The 10,832-nt window shown below is 36.5% G+C and overlaps 1 protein-coding gene and 1 non-coding gene across 3 annotated transcripts in view; both read right to left on the bottom strand.

The window, feature by feature from the left end:
• Cntn5 (contactin 5) overlaps positions 1-10,832 on the bottom strand; it is a 1,025,091-nt gene that overhangs the window by 567,396 nt on the left and 446,863 nt on the right. The window lies entirely within an intron of this gene.
• LOC114617817 lies at positions 114-256 on the bottom strand. Its single transcript, XR_003710879.1, has one exon. It is a non-coding gene; the product is annotated as a small nucleolar RNA SNORA48 (small nucleolar RNA).

Genomic DNA, 10,832 nt, shown 5'->3' with positions numbered 1-10,832 from the left:
CTGTTTGTGCTGTGTGCTGAGGGCAGATCTGTGGGGTGGCATGGTGGTCTGCAGGTCTTTGTCTGTCTTCCTCCTTCCTCACTCTGCTACCTGGATATGAATTGATTTGATTTTTATGTGTCCTAGGCATAAAACAGCTTTGGCCACCAAGCCAGGCATGAAGCTGTGGTGAACAAAGGACTGCCATCTGCTCTGCCCCTGACTGATAGAAGAACCCCATCACCAGCAAGGTGTTTCTTTGTCAATTGCTGAGGGTGGGGATGGGTGGGGATGGAGGTATTGCTGTCTCTTTTGTTTTTACAGCTTGCTTTTTCTTTCTCAGCTACACAAAAGTTTCTCTCTACCACTTCTTGTTGCTAAGAAACTAGTGTGTATGAATTTGCTAATTCTGTCTTTTCTCTCATTCCATTCATAGATCTCATTGGGGTCAATCTCAGGCGTTTGATCTGTGGGCACTTACAGGGTCAGTCTCCTGCAGTGTGGAATACAACTCAAAGCAGGATAATGTTGACTAAACCTTTGTTAAATCCAACAAGAAGAGACGATATGGCCTTCTAAATAGAAAGTAAACAAGGAGTGGTGGTGGGAAATGACCCCCATCTCCTTGGAAATGACGACGCTGAGACTTAAAAGCACTCAAAAAATGAAAGGTAGAGTCATGGACAAAACACAGAGACCTGGATCCACATGAACATATAGCAATGCCATTCTTTAATGACTATCTGCTCCAATAAGCTCCCTTCCTTTGTTGCAGGAGCTCTTTTTACTAGAAGTTTATCAATTGCTATTGAATGAACACTGGCAACCATGATTCACAGGATCAGTGAGTTCCAAGGGGAGAAACCGGGCAGGTAGAAGTTCTTAAGCCAAGACTTCAGCAAGTGAAGACAGCATCAGAATTAGATCTCAAGAATGAATAATTTACAATAAATATAACAAAGACAGCAATCGCAGCTTTGGTGGAAGTGATGGAAGAATGAAGCATGGGTCTCAGCATGCTGGGTAACTCTGATTGGATGAGGGACTAAGAGTTGCCTGGCAATGTGGGTGTGGCTTGCAATCATGGTAGAAAGCCTTTGAGGTTCTGCCCATGAGTGTTAGAGTTTCTTTAAATGAATCTGTTTGACATTAAGTTTTCTTTTAAGTCTTAATGAAAGAAAGGTGAAAGGTGAAATCACACATCTTAGGGGGAAACAAATGAACACGTTAGCAAAAGCCACGTGAACAGTCTTTCCGAGGAAGTGGCCTTTTTATTGAACAATCAATGCTCTAACAACAGTCTCCAAACCTTGGAACATAGTCGAGTTTACATGACCATCTCTCCATTAATTTGCATTCTGCAAAAAGCAAAGTCTAAGGAAGTTGAGTATCCATCTATACTTGAACCATCCTCTCATTGAAGGACTGACTGACGGATACCCTACTGTGCAATTAAGCATGCGGGAGACATTACAGTGAACCACATCAGCAGAAAGTAAGGTCTCTAAATCTTAACCAGATAAGATAATTAGAATTTTTCTGCTGTGCTGATTAACACAGAATAAATCTTTCCTTTAGTGTTTTAGCTAAACCATGTTTCTCATGATCTATTTAGACCAGAGCAGTTGTTTTCATTATGAATTGAGGAAAAAAACCACAGGCCTTCTTCTAGCTAATCATAGTGTATTGCTTTAATTTTGCTAAGAAAATTGATTGCCAGCTCGTTTACTTTAGAGACAACAGAGTGCTGTAAATTTTCTTTTAACCGGTTGGAGCTGATGATATATATATATATATATATATATATATATATATATATATATATATATGAAACATCTCCTGCTGTTCCAAATATATCATTATTAAGTTGCTGAATCTTACACACCAATGAAAAACCTGTATGAGTAAAAGAAGAATTTTCATGAATCCAGGAGTTAAAGCAATGGATACAAGGCTACTTCAATGGCTGGCAGTCTGGGAGAGAAACGTAAAACAGAATACGCTTTAAAGATTCATTTTGGAAGCACAGCACTGAACTAAGTGTAAGCCACCCAACTGTGCAGATCTTGTATACTCTAGGTAAAGTGAGTCAAATTTCAGCCACTGGAGGAGAGACATTAGCTAAATGCTTAAGACAGAGGAGGAGAATAACCAAGTTCTCCACAGTTGTCAGGTCCTATAGGATATATGCAGTCAGTGCTGCCTGTTAACCAAAAAATACACATTACACCATTCTTCCACCACTCATAAATATTCCACAATATTTTAGGTAGCTGGATATTGGGGAGATGATTTTACATGTATGATCAACTTTTTTGATTTATAGAAATCTTTAGCAGTCATAAATAAATACTTTGATTTTGACCTCTTATGTGAATGGAATAATAACAGGATTACTACTCAGCAACCCAAGCATATAGAATATAGAATATGAGTAAACACATTTCTCTCAAACATAAGAAAAGACTTAATATTGATTTAAACATAAAAATAAATATTTATTATACATTTAATGCAATCAATAATATTTTAAAATACGATATTAAATTATTTTTGAAATGAAACCAAGTCAGGTTCTTTTTCTTTTAAAAGACTTAGGTACATTTTTCTATAGTTGTATATGCTCAGGCTCTATTTTATATTTGGAGATAATATGCCATTTCTAGATAAAATTTTTATAGCTTCAATTTTTAATCTGGGTTTCATGTTTTCTTGAAATGTATTTCTTTTTTATTTTAATGCTTTATTTATGTTTTTTATTTTAAGAATATGGATGTTTTGTCTGCATGTATGATTGTCCATGGATGTCAGAAGATGGCATTGAATCCCCTGAGAACGGATATATTGAAGGCTGTGAGCTGAATAATGTTCATGGGAGAAAATTTTTAAATACATGTAAGTATTTTGACATATTATCATAAGTTTATTTAACTGTCTTCTAAGGTTTCTGTTGTTTTCTGTTCTCTACTGGGGCGCACTTAGAATTCTCTTTGAAGAATTCAGTGCTTCAACCTGATGACTACAGGTTCAGAGTCTGTCTTCTGCCTCTTGTGAGGCTCCAGTATAGGCAGCATGAGTCCAGTGTGCTGAGAACTGTCTTTGATGACTTGGTTTTGTATGCCAGTGATCTGATATTCTCCCTATCGGTTTCCTGTGAGTTCTAGCTGTACTAACTGCTGTTTCATCAGTCTTTAAACAGGCATGCAGCTAATGATTCAAGCGATATATATATTTATTCAGTTCATGTCTCTTGTGGTAAGGGCTTAAATGAAATAAAAGAGTTTGTTTTAAGATGCTTCTTACTTAAAAGGTCTTCACTCATAAGGCAAAATATTGTTGACTGTTTGCAATATTTATAAAATTATATAGGAATCTTTATGGTTACCTGTATGTGAGATAGTATATTTGGAAAGGCACCTTTCAAAATAAAGACAAGGTTATCAAATATTAGGAAGGAAATGAGTCTGTTGTGGACAAAATAAACAACAACTGCAGATTGGGTACCACCTCTGGTACCTTTGTGGCTGAGGCAGAGCATCACTCCTGGTTTGTCTCAAATCTTGAGCAAGTGTCAGGGAATGATCTGAAAGGGACTGGAGCATTTAAATCTCGAAGCCTCTTCCAAGTGATGACCTGCAGCAAGGCCAAGAATCCTAAGCTTTCCCAAACAGGACCATGGACTGGAGAACACAGGTTCAAATGCTTAGGACTACATGAGACATTTCTCATTTACGTTGCCGTGGTTGCCTTCAGTCAACCTTTGTGTTTCAAGTCTCCATGTTTTCCAGCAAGCTTGCCTGCATGTGAGGCTGGTGCTCTGTTGATCTCCATTTTTGTCTCCACAACTGGGAAGATTTTTCCAGAGCAGCAAGGATCCTACATTTCCTCTCAAGTGGTCAGTTGTTAAAACTTAGTGTTTTAAAATATTTTTTATATTTTAAGTTTCATATCTATTAATATAGCTTAGATTTATGGAGACTTCTTAAAAATCATAGCAGTATAGTAGATAAGTTAAGCATTTTCGCTTGAAAAAAAATCATATAAAGAATACCAGAGCGATTATTGCTTCTAGATAGTGAACACTAGTACTGAGGGTGACTGGTTCTTCTTGTATTTTGTTTTGTTTGGTTTGGTTGTTATGGTTTAAGTGTGTGTGTGTGTGTGTGTGTGTGTGTGTGTGTTTGTATCTGTTTGTGTGTGTGTTTATTTTTCTGATTGTTTTTAATTTGGCAGGGAGTGTGTTTTGATTTCAGTTTTTTGAGATAGGAATTTGATTTGTACCTGGATGTCCTGTAACTTGTTTTATAGTCTAGGTTAACTTCAAACTCAAAAAGATTTGCCTGCCTCTGACTCCCCAGTGCTAAAATTAAAAGCATGCACTAACTCATCCAGACCAACATTTTAAAGTTTGAGATAATTGCAGGAAGTTGGAGTGAATAGTACGTCTTCTGCCCTTCACCATAGAGCCTCGCTTGCTCTTGGTTACGTCTTGTTAATTATAGCATAATACCACCTTCAAGGATGTTGTCATTGCTAAATTTTAATAAATTTTATGTTTTATATTTACATGTGTATGTGTGTGCTCTGCATATTTATTTTATATTGTTTCCATAAGTATATATTCACTTATGTCAAGATACAGAGTTACTGTTACTTTACACATCTCTCTTCTCTTATATAGTTATACTCACCCCCAGTTCTTGGTAACAGATAATATGGCAGACAGACATTAGAGAAAAAATGGCAGATAAACCTATACTTGAGAATAATTCTTTGTTATTTGTTATTGTGTATGGTTGGGCTGCTTGATTCCATTACCCAATTTTACATTTTACTGTCTCTGTGATATTGAACTTAAGTATTTTAAGTTGGCCTCCTCATCTGTAATGTAAGCACATGGCCACACACGCACTTCATGAGTCTAGAAATTGACTATGATAATCATAAAACAAGCAATTTAAGCTTATCCCTGACTACGTTTCAAATAAATGAGACTCAGACTATGGTTACTTTATTTGGCTTCGAAAATTACTTGGGGAGTAACCCCTAATCTGCTCATCTAACTGCTGGCCTTCCTACCTCCTCAGTGATGTACCACAGATACTTGCTGTTTCTCCTGGCTCATGGTCCATCTCTCCTCATTGCAGCTTTCTTTTTCCTCTTCTCTTTCTCCTCTTGTTTCCCCTCCTCCAACCAGGTCACTCCTAACCCACCTACCTCTACTCCTTCCAGTAATTGATTGTAGTCAGTTTTATTTAACCAATAGTTTTAAATCAAGGAATAAGGTTTACATAACAGAAGGATGTAAACGTGAGAAGTTACTTGTAGGCATAGACCCGCAGGCATACAATTTAACATATGGCAACAGGTCGACCTAGACAGATAATAGAAATTATTGTTTCGAATTGTTTGTCCTCTGTGCCCCACACTTCAGAGGGAAGGATAGTATGTAGCAGTATAACATCTTTCAGGAGTCTCCTGTGAAAATCTTCTATAAACACAATATTAGGGTGAAATCATTGGAAGAATAGATTATGGCAGGAAATTAAACTCTACTAAGCAAACAGGGGAAGTAACTATGTCTCAGTCATGGAAAAGCCAGTAGTCAAGAGGATTACAAAACTTTTGACAAGCATGATGGGATGGAGGGAGGGTTCCATATGGCTCCAATTCAAGAAGCAAGTGAGAACATTGAGTTAGAATATACCAAGGAAAGGAATTTTCATCTCAGCCACAATGCCAGGAATTAAAGAAGTTATCATTATAAAATAAAGAATGCATCTTAGAAAAATCATTTCCTAGATGTAGCACAAAATGAAAGCAGGAGAATTGTAATTATCTTTTTTTCAGAGGGTTACTAACTGAGTTTTTATGGATTAAAAAATCATTCTTCTTGAAGAAGAATCTTATACTACTGAACGTGGTGTTAAAGTCTAATCCTGTGATTTTTTTTTTAAAAGAAACTAGTAACAAGACGTAAAAAAATTCTCAGTGGTAAAAATAGCTAATTCAGAAATGTGCAGAAGCCTAAAGGCCACTGGCATGAAGTGACTTTTAATCTACCAGATCTTTCCATACAGATAAGAGAACAAATATTAATTTTTAATACTGTGTTGACTTTTCATTATTAAATGGTATGTTATACTTTTCTTGACTCATACACAGCAGCACATAGTACTTGTTTTGCTCTATATGTGTGTATGCATGATGCATAATCTGTATGCTTGTTTATGTAAGTTATTAATATGCAAAACTATGTTGAAAAAAAGGGTGGCCCTCTCAGAAATTGTTGTATGTACCTCTTCCTTGGACTTTCAGACTGTCAAAATCATAGAACTCACAGAATAACATCCCTAAGAATTCTGAACATGTTGGCCTCGGCAAAGACTCTCCAGAGTTCCAAAAACTAACTTAATCTGTCGAGGCTTTGTTTCTCCTTTCTATAGAACTAAAGCAACTTCTCAAGGGACTGAGAAATTCAGAGTATCTTGCCAAAATTTGTCAATATAAATAAATCTACTTTCCCGTATGTGTCAAATTATGTTTGTACCAAATATATACTTAGTATATAGTTAGTACAGATTATATACACATGTATACCATATTCCTAAAAAATAAAAACAGTAAAGTATCACTTTGTTCTTGATAAGTTGCTGATAATAACTATTGTGAGCTTAGCAATAGAGGATATTCAATAGAGTGTTAATTTTGTGTTGATCTTGGATGCAAAGTTATTTATCAAGTGTTGTATAAGGAAAACAACAAAAAGCAAAGGCTGGGACTAGTTTCCCAGAAGGCCCACAGCTCCATTCTCAGTGTGCAGATTGGTCTGAATTTGCACTTAAGCTTATGATTCAAAGTAAGAAGACACAGCTGTGGCCCTTTGAGTGTCTGGGATGCAGAGGGGACAGGAGATGCTGAGCAGATGAGGTTTGCTTTCCTACCCAGCCCTGAATCCTTCTTTTGTTCAACACCACGAATCTCCAATTCAGGTGCATTTATTATCTTTAATTTGGATACAAGCTAAGGAAAGAGACCTCCTCTCCAATCTTGAGGCAGGACAGCCTTTGCTAAAGCTGCAGCACTTAGATAGCCTGCATCTGCTACTCACATTGTAGTGAAATATGCTGGCGAGGTGACTGTGGGTTAACAGTGCTTTCTAACAGTTCTGATGACCTCAGGGCACACACATGAACACACTCTCCCCCAACACAAATAAGCAAATAAACTGTAAAAGAGACTATTACAGAAAAAGTGCTTCATCAATATTCTTCAACATATAAAATGTTTCCTTTCAAGAAAATAAAGTGAAATAATATTTAAAATACATTTAAAACCTGTGGAAGTGCTATCTGCACTCTGTATGTTTATAATAGGCCTCTGCATATCTTATAAATATGAAGAAAGTCTAACTCAGGAACACTTTTTGCTATGATTTTTAACATATTTTTTGTACAATTCTGGAGATGTGAATGAAATGAAATACCAAATTTCAGCAACATAATATATAAAATACAAATCAATGATTTGTATAAAGACTATTCATCTATAACATATTTGTAGACGTCAGATTTTGTTTTATTCATTCAATCTTAACAGGTGATTTTTCAAAGCAAAATTAATAAATATTCATTGTTCTCTTGGTATAAAAACATTGTTTTTCTCAAAATAAAGTCAGTTCTTAAACTGTAAGGGAAATATATTTTCTTTAAGATTTTGGTTTTGTTGCTTTACTCTAGAAAAGCAATGAGAAGTTTTGTTGCCTTTCTTTTGGCTTTCAACTTCCTCTTTATCCTTGTCTTGTTCTGTTCTAGTCTTTCCTCCAGTGCTTGCTTGCCAAGTTTTCTTCTCATGTCACTATTGGCCATCTCTTTCCTCAGCTCTTTCTTGTTCTCACTGATAGGGCCAGTGGTCATCATGATTCTTGACTGAATCCTTGATTCAATCAAATCCACAAGTCCTTGAAGAGGACTTTGGCTCCACTTTGCTAACTCATTGCCAAATCCCCTGCATTAGCTGACATTAGAAACCTGCCAATTTTTCTGGGCTCCAAACAAGGCTTGAGATTCTAACCTCAGTTATGTGTTTGAGTTGATCTGGGCCCATGATCTTCATCCATCTTTGTGTAAAAAGCATCTGAGTGCCTGTCTATAAACTCATTAGAATATTAATGTCTCTAAAGCTGGAATTTTTTCTTGTGATTTGAATCTTCATTGACTGTCAAAGAACCCTTCAGATAACAGGTAATGAATTGTTGCTAAGTAACATGGAAGAAAGAAAAACTAGTTACATGCACTTGATGCAGATTTGATAACATTGTTATTAATTGGATAAGTACCAGACAAAATTATCATGTGTATGTTTTGAAAAACTATAAAGCATTTTCATTTTGAAGGGTAGCTGTGGGAGTCCAGGCAAACAAATGTTGATTCATAAAGGTTTCGGGGTGCTGTATGTCAAAGCACCTCAAGCAGACTCACAGAACAGAATACAGCCTTTAAAGCATTCTAAAAAGTCCACATAATTAAAGAAAATTCTGTATGCTTATTGCATATTAAAGGTGGCATGATTTTCTTCTTCTTTTTAAAAATTTTTCATAAGATACCTTTTTATCTATGTTTTACAAAACATGTAGCAGAAATCCTAGGCCAGGGATTCAGGCCTATTGTTGGTAAAAGAGAGTAGTGAGGAAAGTTCACCTGCAGTCTGACTCTGAAGTCCAAGAACTTTCTCCTACATCTTGCTTCCACTAGAGATGACTAGAGCCTCGAGGTCACTAAAGCTGGGCTAGAACTGAAGTCTTGAACTTTCCTTATATTTCTGATTTCAAACACTTTACTTGACAATTGGGAGTCTTGGAGTATGTATCTGACAAGTTCAAATAAAGTGACTTACCTCTCAGGATTCTATAAGGACACAGAAAAATTCTGATGAGTGTGCCTGCTGCTTCTTAGTTGCTTGCAAATCATTTTGATCTTTGTAGATCATGAGTCTAATATGCCTTTAAGAAATGCAAAATGTCACAAGAGATATCACTTTACACACACCACTTGCTGTTACATTTACCTGGGATAAATATACAAAGTGCTTCTTCCCTTGTCAGTTTATAGAGTTCCACTGCACACATTGATAAAGGATGTGAGATATTTTCCTCACTGTTTGCTTAATGTTACAGTCTTGTGAATTATAGTATTAGCAGTCTAGATAATTAACCATAAAAACAACTTTCTATCCTATAATTTTGCTTCTGGGTCAAGTCGTGCTTCAGGGCCAAATGGCCCTGTTAAAATGATCAGGGAAACACATAGTAAAACATAGTAATACCTCCTTCTACCTTTGACACCGCTTGGGTTGATGGCAGTTTACATCACCAAGAAGAACTAGAAAATAGAAAATTGGCCACTATTGAACCGGACTCTGACTTAAATATTGCTTTTCTTTAAAATAAATGAAAGTCCATTTTCTTCCATTTACTCTCAGTCACAGATGCTATTGATAGCAGAGTTAAGAAATTCACATTGACTTCTATTTTACATTTAGCATTTCTAAACTGCAAGATAAATATAAGAAAGGCTGTGATAAATTCTATGCCTTTCCTAAGGCTTATCTCCCTTGAGTCATCCTGAAAAATTACAGCTGTATAATATTTAATTCACATGACTTATACATGCTTAAGGAAATCTCTAAATACAAGAGGGTTTGAACAACTTTTGGAGTGTATCCGTTAGCAACTGGATTATCTAAATGCAAGGTATGATAGTTCAGAATTCCTAGATGTGTATTTTTCTGGGCTAAAGGATGTCTGTCATAAGAATTGGTGTGGCTCTGGTAAAGAGGCGTGTGTCTTATTTCTCAATATTGATAGCAAGTGAAGACACAAATAGTATCTCCAGTGTGTGAAGTTATAGCAGCAGCAATGGGGAAAGTGACAACAGGCACTGTCTTTGTACCTTGAGAATGAAGACCTAAAGTAGTTAGTGTCTCCATAAGCAAAACCAGTGAAGGGCCTTGTCTCATTCCCGTTTACTGACATCTAGTGCAAAGGACTACAAAGGCATCATTATATTAAACCCCTGGCTTGTTCTGATGTGTGTATGCATCCATGTGTACTTAAAACTGAGGGTGTATATATCTTACTGTTCTATAGTGACTAGACCCAGTTTTCAGGTTGCTTTCTTAAACAGACATTAATATTTTTTTCAGAAAGTATTGCTTTCCATATCCTTGCTGCCCACTTACCTGAGAGAGATATCACAACCTGCTTTCCTTACCTGTTATATTTCATAAATACTGTTAGCTGTGTGCTTCATTGTCCGCTGTAGGTTTTCATCTGCATTCTGTCAATTTGCTGCAGGCAGCCTTTAGAAAAGCTTTCCTGTCTAGAACCTCACATTCTTCCAGGCTCTCTCATCTGTTTTTTTTAATTTTCAGATTTATTTTCATATACTTTCAAATTTAATTTTATGTATAGGAATGTTTTGTCTCCATGTTTGTACACCACATGCATGCAATTCCCACTGGGGCCAGAAGAGGGTGTCAGATTCTCTTGAGCTGGTGTTAAGAAATGGTTGTCTTGTCAGAAGCATGTCAGAAGCATGCCAGGAGTCAAGTCTGGCTCCTCTGCCAAACGCAGGAACGGCTTTGGACCACGAAGCCATTTCTCCAGCCACTGTTTTTATATCTTTCTAATTTACATGTATATATGAGTATGTGTATGCAATATGACTGTGGGTTTCTGGTGAGGCCAGAAGAGGACCTCAGGTCCCCTGAGGCTAGAGTTACAGGCTATTGGAAACTATAAAATATAAGTGCTTGGAACTGAAAACAGGTTCTTAGGAAGAACAGCAAGCACT

Source organism: Grammomys surdaster, unplaced genomic scaffold (assembly GCF_004785775.1).
Source record: "Grammomys surdaster isolate TR1022 unplaced genomic scaffold, NIH_TR_1.0 138, whole genome shotgun sequence".
NCBI lineage: Eukaryota > Metazoa > Chordata > Mammalia > Rodentia > Muridae > Grammomys > Grammomys surdaster.
Note: the sequence above shows the minus strand (reverse complement) of the source record. Positions and strands in the feature narration are given on the sequence as shown.